We start from the raw sequence: 15,735 nt of genomic DNA on the forward strand, positions 1-15,735 counted from the left end.
GACAGGATGCGGTAGAGGAAGGACGGAGTCAAAGATGGCCCCAGGGTTTGGGGCGGAGTGGGGATGGGAGAGCCGCAGGGTCTGAGTTGGAGAACTCTGTGGCGGGGGAGGGGAGGGGGGTCCGCAGCCTGACAGGGGACGCGCCTGGTCAGCACCCCTGTCGCGGGCAGGGACAGAGGGGGACAGCCAGTCCGGGGGCAGGGGCTGATCGTGATGCACAGACCGGGCTGGTGTTTAGAGCCAGGAGCCTGGATGACACCACGAGGGAGGTGACAGTAAGTAGAAGAGAGGTGTCAAGGGGTCAAGGGACAGGGACAGCCAGGAAGTTAGACGACAGTCTGACGTGTGTGTGGTCGCGCCGAACACCTTGCCCCTGTACCTTCAGCTCCTTTCTTCCAGGTCTCCACCTGGATCTCTGTCCCTGGAGGCACATCTGTTTTGTTCTCTGTTATTCTTTTTTTAATTGTACATTTGAAATATTTTTATCTGCGCAGGAGCATACAGGAGTAAATGGTTTCACTTGTTTCCAATTAGGTTCAAAACAGTTATTTTACTAACAAATATCCTTCAAAATAAAGATAATATGAAATACCCTGGTGGATGAGCGTGAACAGCGCAGGAAAGAAAGGGAAAGAAAACTTCATAAAAACAAGTGAGCGCACCCACCGGCAGGTATTGTGTTCCTTGGCTCCATCCTCCCCCCGGAAGCGCCGGGGGGAGGGGGCAGGTTCCTTTATTTATTTATGATCGAAGCCGAGTCGACACAACGTTGTCACGTGCATGCGTACAACATGGTGACCGGACAAGTGTCTGTGTACGCGGTGCTCACCTCGAGCATAGCCACCCCACAGCGCTATCTCAACACCACGGACTGTGTTCCCTACACTGTGCCTCGTATCCCCGGGACGGACTCATTCCCAGGAGGCTGATCCTAATGGAATGACCCCCGCGTCCTCCAGCGGATGGTCGGGTTTGGCTCCTGGGAAGGAGCCCTCACAGGAGATGAGGAAGGAGAACATAGGATTACGTCAGTGGCTCTCTGCTTTAAAAATGCCTCAGAATCACCTACAAGGATGATTAAGCAGAGTGCTGGACCCCATCCTCGGAAGGTCTGATTCTTCTCTGATCTGTGGGTGAGAAAAGGTTTTGCATTTTAAGTTCCCAGGAGATGCTGATGCTGCTGGGCTGGGGACCACGCTTTGAGAACAACGGGATTAGGGTATGTGTCCCCTGCTTTCCTCCCTGTGAGATGGCTTCAGCCCGCTGGGACCCTCAGCAGAAGGTCACTGTTCCTCCAGCGCTGGCCCATGCTACATGACTCAGTTTCCCCTGGAATTCCAGGAGCTTCCTCCTGCCCTCAACATCTCAAAGGTGGTGGCACTTCCCTCCTGATGGCCCCGAGCTCCTGGGGTATCACCTGTCCTTCCCCCACACCCTACTCATAACTTGGTCATTACTTTCTTTGGAAATACATCCTCCTTGACTTACCCTAATCTGGGTGAGCCAGTGTCACCTGGGGAAAAATGAATAAGCAATTTGAAAAGGCACACCTGGCCAATTGTGTCAAATGCTGCTGAAGGGACCAGCAGGATAAGGGTTTAGAAACAACGGTTGCATTCAGCATTTAGAGGCCACGATGGAATATTGGAGACAGAGGTCAAGCAGGGAGCATTTGAGAAAGAGTGGTAGGAGGTATATATCTGCAAATGAATCCAGTCCTCTTTAGGGTCCTCAGTCATATGAGGCCAATGACCAGGAGGCCTCCTGCCATCAGTGGGCCAATTTGCCAACAACAGAACCAGACATTCACACCTGGGAGGCATCCCACACCCCTGTTCTCCTAACATCAAGACAAGTCCACATCCTGTAAATCAAGCCGAAGGGCGGGCCTCCAACGTCAGGAAGCATCGGAATCACCTGGAGGGCCTGGTAAACCAGCACGATGGGCCCTCCCCCGGAGTTGTGATTCCCGGGGTCTGCGATGAAAGCCAATCACCGACTCTTGAACCGGTTCCCAGGTGAGGCTGACGTTGCTGGTCATGGGGCCACGCTTTAGGAATCACTACTCTGTCGGAGATTTCTCCTACCCCACCTCTCCTTTCCATCCTGGGCCAGTCCAGGCTCTCATGACGTTCGCCCGAATTACCACCACACCCTCCAAACCATCTCATGACAACAGGTAAGTCAAAAAAAGTCAAATTGTGGGGATATGGGGGCTTTTGTGCTGTAGTTCCTGGGTTTTCTTTTGAGTGTGTGATCTCTGACTTCACAGGCCGAGGTGAGGCCCATCACCTATGCGGGGAAGAGGTTAAGGTAAATGTTCAGTCACCTGTAGGAAAAGCATGAGAACACTGAACTCTGAAGTTTTTTATTTGTCTCACAAAACATGGTTTCAGATCTCTCTCGGCAACCATCAGGCTTAAGGAGTTTTTAAATTATTTTAAGCACTTTAATGATTTCTCTTACCAGTTATGTGGTATCATCCCTGTTTCAGAGTTTTTCCTTCAAAACCCGTCTTGCACCAACAGTTGCAATTTTTCTGTGAGAGAGTACCCAGCATTTTCAGGAAAACAGACTGGTCAGCTTCTTATAAAGCACCAAGCAGGGCTGTCTCTCCAGACCACCTCCACAGGGTTACCACGCACTTCTGTGTTGCTGGTGGAACCCAGTTGTGTTATTTCCACAGTCATCCAATCTCATATAAACATGGCTTAAAATCCTCTGAAAGGATAAATATTCCATCTTCCAAACATCAGATATTGATTTAGAATCATGTCCACAAATGGCTGAGACCAAGCATCGAATTTGTGGAGATGCTAATGATCCTGTTAAAAGTCATCTGAGAAGAGCCAGGGGCCAGGGACCAAAGGTGTGGGGGGAGTTGGCAACTCATCAAGGGAAGCTGGGGGATCAGGTTGTCCTGTGTCCTGCCCAGAGAAAGACATTATCATTGGTAAAAAGTAAATTTTATTTCCTTTAAAAAATAATTTGTACTCCTTTTGTTTACGAAAAACTTAAAAAATAAGGACAAGTAGGGGCGCCTGGGTGTCTCAGTGGGTTAAGCATCCAGCTCTTGATTTCCACTCAGGTCACAGTCTCAGGGTCGTGAGGTCAAGCTGTGTCAGGCTCCGCGCTCAGTGGGGAGTCTGCTTGGGATTCTCGCTTCCTCCCTCTGCCCCTCCCTCTCATGCTGTCTCTCTCTAAAATAAATAAATCTTCAAAAAAATTAAGGACAAATAGTTCCATCTAATGTAAATTATGAGATACAGGGAGATTATTGTCAATAGAATTTTTGTAGAATGTGCTTTTGGTCAGGTGACAGAGTGGGTCGGTACCCTGGATGGTGATGCTGGGGAGGAAGGCGAGAAGGAGCCCAGGAAGGGGGATTGGATGGGGGGCTGTGAGTGAGGAGCTCTGTGCCGGTCCGGCTGGGGGGACCCGAGGTGGGTTTTGGGTGGCAACCGAAGACTATAGTTTTATTCTCCAGCCAAGGAGGCCAGGGCTCTGACAAACTGACAGAAAGCATCTTACTTTTTATGGACCAAAACTAGTGGGAGGTGGGACAAGAAGCCCACAGACAAAACCGAACGAAAACTCAGGAGGGGCTGAGAAGGACCTGGAGCGCAGGGAGAGCTGGTCCCTGCCTCCATCGGAGAGGAGCTAACACATGAGACCTGTCATTTACCAAACATCCTTCTGGGGGCGCCGGGCTGCCCACACATCTGAGCTATTTTATGCATTGTAAATAGATGTTGGTAAAAACTGAGCTAAAATGAAACAGGGAAGGGAAATAACACGTTCCAACCCCCTCCGTCCCCATCCCAGGCGTGACATCACTGTTTCCAGGGACAAGAAAGGTTCCTGCCATTTCCCCCACAGGGAGCATCGACTGAGCCGGGGTCTCTCCATCAGCGCCCTCCCCTTCGGGGCTCCGAGAGAAGAGGCGTGGGCTCTGTGAACAGAAGCACTTAAGATGAGGAACTCTCCCCACGGTCCAGGCAAGAATCGCTGTAACACGCATCGAGTATGTGCTAGGAACTCTGCTAAGTACTTCATTCATTCACTTAACTCTTAAAAAATCTTATTCTTCTGTGCACAATTTAAAGGTGAGAAAAGTGAGAGAAAATTTTAGGGGACTAAGCTAAGAACATTCCAAGCCAGAACGTAACTGAGGGGAGTCGGCTCCAGGGCCTGTGCTCCTAAGCACTAAGCATGGGACCCCCGGACCGCTGAGAAGAGGCTGCTCCCCTGGACTGTCTTCCTCACCCGCGGAACATGCACAGTTGGGTTTCGAACAGAACTCCAACCACACTGAGGGCTGGGAGCACACCTCACGCCACTCACTCCGTTTGAAGGCCAGCTCGAGCACATGCCCCCTTCTCTGTTTGGTGAGCGGCCACACATCCTTCCAAGGAGCCCGAATGCCACCTCACAAAGCCTTCCTTGTCCCCCTGCCCCCACCTCCTGCACTGAGCTGTCACGGACAGGGTCAGACCATCCCCTACGGACCTCTAATGCCCACAGTGACATTTCACTCTAGTCTCCCTTCCATTCACAGGACCCTCCCCTGCTCTGCCCTGGGCCCTAGAGGCCCGACAGATCCTGTCTTTCTTACCTTTAACTTCCTAAAGCCTAAGACCGTGTGTGACACATCAAAGGTGTCCAGTAAACTGGATCAATTAAGCAGCCACTTAAATGTCCTGGAAACCATTGTCTTTCTTGGCACTTGAGTTGCTAGGATTGTATTTCACTAACTGGATACTTTGTCTAGATGTCTGTCAGAAAAACATATGCAGAACCTTCCCTTCCTTACCGGGAAGTGAGAGGATTCAGAAAGTAAATCGGCTCATTTCAGCTGTTCTAATCCTCTTCACTGCTGCTGGTCGTCACCTGTGGGCGATGTCTGGGTGTGCTGCTGGGGTACAGAGTCCCTGCAAGCAGAGAGCTCTCCTTTTTTCTCTTGCGTGGTCACGGCGGCACCCCCGGGCCCGGGCAGTACCCATGGCCACTTTATATGGGTGCAGAGTAGGCTCTGAGCGAAGAATCAGAGCCCTAGGCTTGTATCTCAAGTCTGCTGCCAACTTTCCACACAACCTTGGGGAAGCCCTGCCCGTTCTGGCCTCAGCCTGCGTCCCTTAGAGTAACCGTCAAGATCAAGAGAAGTATAGGCTTTATTTGGGTGGACGTAGATACATGAGGTGGTGGTAGGATGGCACTTCTGGTCGCTGAGTCACGGGTCGGGTGTCACCCAGGCAAGCGTCGACAAGCCCACTTCATGGAGAGCAGAGCCGGTGGCGGTCACCAGCTGAGCGACCCTGCGGAGATGATGCTCCATCGCCTGGGATGCCCTAGATGAGACCCATACAGTCCTTTCCAGGGCTCAACACCTCTGAACGCAGGAGGCTCGCCGCTGAAGTGAGATACAAAGCTGTTTGGAAGTACCTAGCATCCAAGCACTCCAAGGTTACTTCAAAGGGGTGATGGGTGGACATATTAGCCTCTCTGCTCCGTCCAAGCTCTCGCTGTGTCATTCGAAGTCACACTCAGCTTAGGGCAAAGGGAAAACTTGCTCTTTCTCTTGTTTGCATATCAGAGGTCTAATTTGCGCCAAACTGGAAAAGCACAGGGGCAGCTCCGCCTTTTCTTTCTTCTGCCTGAAACAGCGAACAGAAGAGCTGAGGCTAGAAAAGCCTCCTGGGCCTGATACGCAAATGAGAACACGCGGCTTCGCACTTGGCAGCTTCGCACTCCTGTGAGGAGGAAATTCTTCGCTTTGAAAGCAGTGTCGAAAAATTACAAGAGATGTTAAGTGTGATGTCAAGGATTTGTATTCCACTCATGTTTTCTCAAGACTGGGACCTGAACACCCGTAAGATGTTGACTAACCGTAGTCAAAATCTCCAGCAGCTCCATCTCCAGCTGGTCAGCCGGGGGGCAGCCAGGGGGCAGCCGGGGGGCCACCTCTGCCTCCAGCAGGGTCCCTGAGCTACCTCCACAAAGCCCCCCAGGCCGAACAGCTGCAGTTCTCTCCGCATCCCACGCTCCCACCAGCGCGGAAGAGCCCGAGAGAAGGGGACCCACCAGTCACGAGCTGTTGAGCGCAAACACAGCGACAAATTCTGCTGCCGAGCCGCATCCAGTGTCATCTTCCTAAGGAGGTGGCCGTTTCTATAAACCGAATACAGTTCCCCAGAGATCAGTGACAGAAATTTAGGTAAGAAATGGAGTGACCAGGTTTTAGGTAAAGCGTGTTCACTGTTTGTAACTACAGTGTAACGTTTAAGACACACACAATAGCCTCCCCGAAGAGGCTGATGTGTTCCTGGAGAAATACAGCTGGGACCGGGGGCATTACCGAATTTTCCTTCTCCCGTTGGCCCTGGGGAACCCGGAGGCTCCTGCCAACAGTCCCTGCAGCCGGTGCGCGCGTGGGGCGTCCGCGGGGATCCCAGAGGCTCCTGCTGGTGGTCCCTGCAGCCGGTGCGCGTGTGGGGTAGGGGCGTCCATGGGGATCCTGGAGACACCTGCCGACGGTCGGGGCAGCTGGTGCGCGCATGGGGCGCCCACGGGGATCCCGGAGGCTCCTGCTGACAGTCCCGGCAGCCGGTGCGCGCGTGGGGCGTCCGCGGGGATCCCAGAGGCTCCTGCTGGTGGTCCCTGCAGCCGGTGCGCGTGTGGGGTAGGGGCGTCCATGGGGATCCTGGAGACACCTGCCGACGGTCGGGGCAGCCGGTGCGCGCGTGGGGTGCCCACGGGGATCCCGGAGGCTCCTGCTGACAGTCCCGGCAGCCGGTGCGCGCGTGGGGCGTGTGCGCGGCGGGGAGTGGGTGACTGGAAGCCTGGCATTTGCTGTGCGGACTGCAGGCGCTCGGAGGCGCACCAGGGCACGGCGGCCTAGCGCGGGGGCACCGCCCAGGTCATGAGACCGCAGGGCACCATACAGGCTGGATTCCTTCGTGAATGTGAATGTGAACGTGGAGAGGCTCAGGAGAATTTCATTATTTAAAGCTGGGTCGTGCCGCAGCTCCCCCCGCCAAGAACTCCTTAGGGTTACTGCTTTGGATGGAGGAAGAGCACAGGCTCCCCGCAAATGGGTCCAGCTGCCGAGAGGGGACCCTCCAGGACCAGATGGTGAACGTGGATACTGGGAACAGTTTAGAACTCCACGTGAACTCGGGGCCTGTGATGGACCATACAGAGAGTTCAAGACATAAGGGGCATCCACAGAGAAAAGGCACACTTCAATAACACCTAGGTCTCCCCTGCTTAAAGTCTCCAGAGTGCGCCCCAGATTTAGAGGACCCCATTCCTAAGGGGAACATGCGTGTCTGCTCTTCTCGATGTGATCACCCCTGGGAAGGGGGACATTCATTCTACCATGAATAGGAAGGTGGTGACCAGGAGGGTGGGGATCCCAGAACCTGGGGCAGAGGTCAAGGATGTGAGTAGAAGGGCCCCACTAATTCCTGGAGGGAGAAGGTGTGAAAAAGTGGAAGCATCAGAATGATTTGGAGATAGGCTGATGAGTCTTTATGTTATTGAAGGAGATATTTCAAAACAGACATGACTTTAGAAGGTGCTTAAATAGTGCTAATGAATCCTATACCTTACAGCATCTAATGTGTGCATAAGGAACATTTAAGGATGACATCAATACTGTGGGACCGTGCCTGGCACGGGGTTTGGCCATAGGAAGTCTCCCCTCACCCTGGAAAACCTGCTGTCCCAAGTCAATTACTCCTGTGAATGGAGACCAACCAAGACTTTACATCAGCCTGCATGAGACAAATTCTACTCAGGACCAGAAGTATCCACCCATCAGTCAATTAAATTACCATGTCGTCTTATTGTTTGCCAAAGTCAGAGTTTTAAAATGTTTAATAAGCAAGACTGCCCTTAAAGCACTTATACTTTGCTATACACCAGTGACTCTCAGTCCAGGCTCTCCATGAGCATTACCTAGGCAGCTCTGAAAAATACAGGACTTGTTCCAGAAATTCTGATTGAACTGGAGAGGGGAGGGCCTTTACATCTGTATTTTTAGAGCTCCTCAGGAAATTCTAGTGTGAAAACCACCGGTCTTGCTCATCTCTTAATTAGTCCCGCACACTACAACTTCCACTGTATTTTGCCATCAGGAGACCTTTTCTTTTCAAATTATGTCAACGTTTCTCATTAAAAATATTGAATAGCTTCCCATGGCATGATAAAATGAATTTAAATTCTAACCTGGTATTCGCGAGCCTTAGAAATCTACTTTCAACCTATCTTTCCAGTTCTATATTTTGCCATGTTTTGTAAAGCTGCACCATTCCTTTTAATAAATCTTTGTTCTCCCCAGAAGCATATGCATCTCCATGCCTCAACAATGACCTCACTCGATTCCCCCCGTGAAATCTTCTTCCTCTATTTGGCTCCTCTAGAAAGGTGTACTCAGCTTTCCAGGCTCTGCTGTCATGTCCCCTTCCCCAGGCTCACGGCAGATTTCAATGACGGCGATCCTCCCCGCGCCCCTAGCACCGTGCACACGCCCCCACCAACATCACGATTTACAAGAGGACCACACAGCAGAGATAGTGTGAAGTGGTCCATGCATTCTGTCCCATGTTTCTTCTTCCTGGACACACAGGAAGGACACATTTCCCGGGTTCTTTTATTGCCCTATTGGGGTTATGTGCCGGATCTTCACCGATACAGCGTAAGTGGGAGCTATTCCCGGTTGTGGCCCTTGAGGCTATCCCAGGGAACCTCCTGTGTTTCTTTCCCTTCCCTTTCCTGTCCCTGAGAGCACTTGTAAATTCCTTTAGTTCATGGGCGGTGCCTTAGTCATCTTTGCATTCCAAAGAACTAGTGAGGGGTCTAACACATATAGTAGGTGCTCAATAAATATTTACAAATTGACATCAATATACAGTAAAAGGAAAATAAGTGGAATTAGAAGCTTACAAACAAAGCTGAGAGCTGATAACTGCTGGTGAGGCAGGGCACAGGCCAATCAATGGGGAATGCAACAGACCAAGACACAGGGAACGGTTTCAAAAAGGTCAGAGCATCCTTTGGGAAAGTAGCTGGCGGCACATGGAGGTCAGCACGGCACTTGTCCTCAGAGCAGCTGAAAGGCTACAGAACAGGTTTATGGTGATGGTGATGACCAACATTGTGATTCCTTGTGATTGCTTCATAGGCCATATGTTCCCTAAAATGTATTATTACCTCTTCTTTAATTTGACCCAGGAAACAGTACCGAGGGTTGAAACAGCCTTCATCATCTTTGTTTCAAACAATGAAATTGAAGTTGAGTGAAATTAAGTATTCGCTCGGGGTCTCACCTTAAGTAGTGGTAGGATCAGAGCCCACTTTCCCATGAGCAGGAAGGCTGTGATTCGGCACCACCTCATGACTTACACCTGTCACCTGTGTGTCACATGAGATTCTCAGTTATCAGCTGGAAAAGTTGAAGACAGTAAAGGAGGCTGGTTCACCAGCTACACTGGTTCATTAATTCCTAAGGCTTTCCCTGTTGTTCTGGAATGGCCCCACCTCTGAGGTCCAGGAGACCTAACTAAACTAAGAAAGCCAAACTCAGAGTTCTGAGCAACAGACATAAGGTAAGACGGGAAACGTTTTAGCTTCTAGGACCCCCTGAGCTGGGACAAGCAGAAACCGAGGGCTTACTTATGTGAGCCTGTGAGACGAAGAGGCCAGGCTGGAAGTTCCACGAGGCTGCCCTTAGCGTGTAGATGTCGCATCTCCAGCAGCTCAGTGGGTGAGAGGAGCTTCTCTTGATGGTGAACGAGACAAGGTAATGGGGTCGGGACCTGCATCTCCCAAGTGAGCTCAGTGATGGGCCACGTCACGAAGATGGAGCGTTCTGGTCAACCGAGGCCCCTGATGGAGGACCAGCGGAGAGCCTGTATTCTGACCGGAGCAGGCTCTTTCGTTTGAAGAGGCTGCTCATTGTTAGCAAGGTCAACAGAGTGGTCCTCAGTGAGAGTGAGGCGATAGGCATCTTTTACTTTCCAAGTGACTCTGTTTGCTCCTCTCTGTAGCTGCCAGCACATTGGTTTGGTACCTACCACACTAAACGTTTTTTAAGATTTTATTTATTTATTTGAGAGAGAAAATGAGAGAGAGAGCACGAAAGGGGGAGGGTCAGAGGGAGAAGCAGACTCCCCGCCGAGCAGGGAGCCTGACGCAGGACTCGATCCCAGGACTCCAGGATCACGACCTGAGCTGAAGGCAGTCACTTAACCGACTGAGCCACCCAGGCGCCCCCCCACCACACTAAAATTAAGGAAATACTACCACAGCGAGGCTGCCCACCTGTGAAAATGCCCAGGTTTTTCAATTCCTGTACAACATCGTAGGTAAAGCATCTCCATAATAACATTAGCTGCTGGGTATTAAAAGGCTGGTCTGCGCCAGCTAAATGTGATTTATTACAACGTATAAGCACCAACAGGTAACTAAGGTCTCTCGAGTAGAAAGGGAAGATTTCAGAGTCGCTTGTCTTTCAAGAAAAGAAAATAACGTGGAAAGACAGGAGAGGAGAAGGAAGGGGAGAGTCCTTTCCGTGGTGAAAACACGAGCACTTGTTATGTTCAAGAGAAGTCCCTTTCCTTGTAGCAGGTCCTCCCCAGCGGCAGCTTCAACCCACAGCTGCTTCCTGAACCTGTTCTCCTGCTGCCTCGGGATCTAACTGGAGGACCCTCCGGCCAGCGTCCAATCTTGTCCTTAGGGTTCAAGGGCTGGTGCCAAGTGTTGGCCCCAGAGAGAGAAGGCTGGCTTGGGGTTTTTCACCTGCCTGATTTCACCTTCATCATGGGTTAAAAAGGGCATTGGGGGCTGGCCTAGGCCCTGAACTACTGTGGGTTACAGCATTCCTATGGGGAAATAGTTCCAAATTCCAAAGATGTGACTTACAAGTAACTTTGGGGACTCTTCCATTCATAAATTTGGGACAGACTACATAGATATGACAAGAGCCTATATTTTTTCTACCTGAAATTTAAGAGTATGATCACTACATGAATACTGCTCAGAGTTAGGAAATTTAAAGATTCTGTGGGTTTTTATCACTCACATGAGGGTGATGTGCTTTTCCTAAGACCCATAAAACTAGTATTATTAAAGAGCTTTATCACAGGCAGTACTTCCATAAACCACTCTCTCCTTAGCAAGGACTCCCCCATAGAGTCAACCTGGGTGAGGCTTCAGTTCTCTTTTCAAGTCTTTGGAATGAAGAAAGTGAATGTGAATGTCCCCATCACCCCAGACCACACAGGAAGTCCTCCTGCCCGGCTTGGCCCTGAGTGCTCTTCAGGGCTCCGCTGGTGTGGCCATGTGGGGTCTCTGCGGCAGGTGCCCATTGGTCCAAAGATGGGGAAGTGGGGGAAAGGGGAGAGATCGGGCAGCAATCTGATTCCTCAAATGCAAGGGAGACACTAATGAATTTAATCACAAGCATCTACTGAGTACGTCTCTGTGATCTTCATGGTGTTTCGGGAAAAAGAGTGACCACATGTCTGTGCAGTGTGATGCATGAGCAGAACTTGCCATTTCTGACAGTGAATTTACACTCTGGATGAATGCAGATCTGCTCTTTCCACGGCCAGTATCATTTCCCACAAGCCTTTCATAATGTGCGCATTTGGCCGAGCTGAACAATACTGGTTATCTAAAGTTACAATTGTTTTCTCTAACATGTGTCCTCAACTCAAGCCAACAATTTCATCTAGTTTCCAGTTAAAAAAAAAAAAAAGGAAAAATGATCATGACCGACTTAGCAAGGGATCGTGCGTCAGTAGAACATTTCCTAAGAAATGTTCTGCATAGTTTCCACCTTACATGCTGTCTCTAAAACCTCATCCCTCGGTAAAATGTGACTCTGCTCTGCTTGGTGTGAGGGTTTGATTCGTGAGCCAAGTATCAATTTGGACATTTCCTAATTGAGTTATCAGGAAACGTCCATAAAATATTCTGTCACTTTTTGCTCTTGGTCGTCTTTCATGATGGTGTGTGATCGTCCTCCTTGGCATTGCGCATGGCACGCACACAGCTGCTGTTGCAACCCCTGCCGGAACATCGAGGTCTTAATCGATTTGGGCAGCTATAACAAAAATGCCACGAAGTGGGCGGCTTATTGACAACAAAAGTGGACCTCTCACATGGAGGCTGGGGAGTCCAAGATCACGGTGCCGGCAGACTCGGGTGTCTGATGAGAGTTCCCTCCCTCATAAATGGCCATCTTCCCGCTGCATCCCCACAGGGCAGAAGGGACAGGGTATCTCTCTGGGGTCTCTTTTATAAGTACCATGAGGGCTCGCCCCTCATGATCTAATCACCTCCAAAGCCTCCACCTCTGGGACCATCACACTGGGGATAGGTTTTAACATGAAATACTTACCGCGAGGATATAAATACTCAGTCCATAGCAATCGAGAATTCAGACATCCAGGTAAGAGGAAAAAGGAGGATCCCTTAGGGGATAGAGGGCTAGGGTCAGTAAGAGTGTACAGAGTCACTTATTTAGAGCAGCGAAGTTATGGTAGAAAATAACATGGAAGGGGTTGGCAAAGCCTGGCGGATAAACCTCAAAACAGAATTGATCTTTGATTTTAACAGTGAAACTGAGCAAGTAGAAATGCGACACTGGGAAATGGACAGTGGATATGCTGTAGGACTTCAAGATGGGGAGTGAAATGATGGCAATGGTGTTCACCCAACCGGCACGTTTTCATGAAGCATGAGCCATTTATACAAAAGCAGCAAAAGGTCTCATGTAATTTATAATCCAGTGGTATCAAATAAGATGTGCATGCATGTTCGAACTGGTGAACCGGATGATCTCAAGTGAAGAGCCAAGCCATGCATAAAGGACTGCAAATAGAACAAGGCATCCTAGAGGGACACTAGTCTGACTAGGATACACTGAATAGATTAAAATAGGGAGAGTATTAGATGCTGGTGGCTGCATCTACATTAGGTAAAAAGAAATTAAATTAAAATAGCAGCTTTGGAAAAAGAAGGAGCAAGTAGGAACGTCACAGAAAAAAAAAAATCACGATTTAAGGATGAATTGGAAGTGGGGGGGAAAAAAGAGTTCCAAGAGACACTGTGAGCGAGCCTCATGGACATCAGATGTAGCATGAGAAAAAGAAACATTGTAGCAAGTGCAAGAAGTGGAGTTTAGGAAATCATTAGTCCACATCATGTCAAGTAACACGAAGCCGTCCAGACAGAGATGCCGCGCAGTGCGGCTCGGTTTGCAGGATGCACCCCAAGAGGGATCTCCAGTGAGATCAAGTCTCTATAAACCGAATCCTGAATCCAGCCATCTGTAAGATAGTGTTTCCAGAGTTTAGGGGAAGAAAAAGTCATCAGGGGTCGGAGAAATCATAGAAAGATGTGGGACAAAGTGTGACCTTCAAGGTTGAAGGTCAATTGAATAGGTAGGAGTTGGAAAAACATTTCAAATGAAGGAGTTGGAAAAACATTTCAAATGAAGGCGTTATTCTGAGAACCAGGGTCCAGAATTGGCAGAATACGTGATAGGTCTGACATGAATCAGTAGGCTGCCTTTTCCAGTGAAGAGTATCTAAGAAAGAGGAAAGGAAAACAAGCTTTCTGAGGTGCTTTGGCGCCAGGTTCTATAAATGGTGACTGGAACCTGGCAATGGGTCGGCCGTTGCAGATTTTTGAGTGAGCTGTGAAAAAACAAGCGTTTTGTTGGAGCAGGTTGGGGGGAAGTCGCATGGAGGGACCGCGGTTGGGGTGGAACGGAAAACAGGAGACTCAGATCCAGAGTCAAATTCAGACCTGCCAAGTATTGGGTGTGTGACTTTGAACTTTCCACACAATTACCCTTTCTGAGCCTTAATATTTTTCTCAAACGGGGACATATGTGTATGGGGGATGCCTGGCACAGAACAGGACTGCCGTGGTGAGTTCAAGGAGTGGATGGGAGGGCGAGAGTCTTAAAAGAGGGATCTTTCAAAAATCTAGGTGCAATTCTAGATGATCGTTTTGCCGGAAGGAAAGGAAAAATCGGGATAGATGGGAGAGATGTTCCGAAAGGAAACAAGTTGACAGAAATGAGCAGTCTGCTGGGGGGAGTAAAGGACGCATGGAAATGGAGCCCCCGCTGATGGTAAGTGCCCTGCTGGAATAATATCCACTATCGTCAGAGATCAGGGGGAGCAGAATGGACCCAAGTCGGGCTGTCGGCGGATGCCGCAGCAGATGTGGGTGACACTTGAAATAGCATAATTTTCCATATATCTAAGGTCAGGTTAACCTCCTTTATAGTCTTTAAAAAATGACAGCCTTCCATCTGACTTTCTCACCCTCGGTGATTTGGACTCCATCATTCCTTCTCCTAAAGTGGCCGGGACAGGAGCTGGAAAGCAGCACAGAGTAGAGGAGCAACTGAAATTGTTTTGTGACCCTTGCTCACAGCTGCTCTGCCTTCAGGAACCAAGACTGATTTTCCACATCAGCATAGGTGGATGCCAGTTGCCCCGTAGCTGACATTGATGGTCTATCATGATGCAGTAACTTCTCTGGAGAAAGAGTCTGTGGCAGAGCGAGGGGGACCATGCGAACGTGTCCCCTCTGGGCACATTGGAAAGTGAAAATGGAACTTAGTATTCCTGCGGTAGCTTCCTACCAAAGAGGTCCTAGCATTTATGAACAGTATCTCCTTGCTGCATATCCTGTCTACGACTCCCTAGAAAGTGAGTTTTCTTGCAGAGAGGCCATGAGTAGGCTCTGTTAACAAGGATGGGTGGACCATTCTTGAAGTGTTGATGTTACATCTGGAACGGTTGTGACGGCACAGTTTGAAGAGCTCTCTGGAGCTCACGGATTAGATTCACATACATGACCTGAGAGTTCCCAGTGGGGTTTCGGTACCCGCATCCTCCCGCTGACCCCATCTCTCTCTGGGGTCTTAACCCCAAAGAGTCAGATGCTCAAGGAACAATTGCCAACCAGAAAGGAAAATACCGCTCTGTTAACAACATCTGTGCTGGTGTGGACGACCCAGACCAGGAAGTGTGGCTGGGAAGTCCTCTCCGTCCTCCCCTGCACTTATTCTGACATACCACCCTCCTTCAAAGGCAGGAACTGAGGTAGCTCACGCTGGGTCTTCCCTGAAAAACAGGATGCAAGTTTGGATCATCTTTCCGGCATTTCCTGAAATGTTACGTGGATTTGAATAGGGAGTCTACTTAAATGTAAACTTAAACTTTAATATTTTTGACGTAGCACAGCATTTTGATCATTCACGTGAGGCCACGTCCCATTTAGGCTTGGAAGTGGAATCCACGAGCTCCTCGCCCATCGTCTTGTAGGGGACGAAGCCGGGACAAGGCAGAGCTTATCCTGAGGACTAACCGGCCTATGGAGTGAGGTGACCGGAAATGCAAACTATAATATCCTAAGGAACAAAATAAGCAAATGGCTTCACCCGGGCCCAAATCACCATGCGGAGCCCTTGTGAGTTACGGCCGTGGGCAGGCCGCCGACACACGGGAGCCATGGCCCGGCATGGAGACCCTGATGACGCCTCGGGTGGAACATAGTCCAGCCTGCAGCCTAAGGAGCCGGAGAGAGCGAGGCCGTGAGTCGGGGCCCCGAGGATGTGGACAGAGCTCAGGGCAGAGACCCGCTCTCCAGGAGGACAGCGGACGCCCAGCGGCAAGCCGTGGCTCCGCGGTAGGAGTGAGGGACAAG

This window comes from Halichoerus grypus, chromosome 11, assembly GCF_964656455.1.
Source record: "Halichoerus grypus chromosome 11, mHalGry1.hap1.1, whole genome shotgun sequence".
Classification (NCBI taxonomy): domain Eukaryota; kingdom Metazoa; phylum Chordata; class Mammalia; order Carnivora; family Phocidae; genus Halichoerus; species Halichoerus grypus.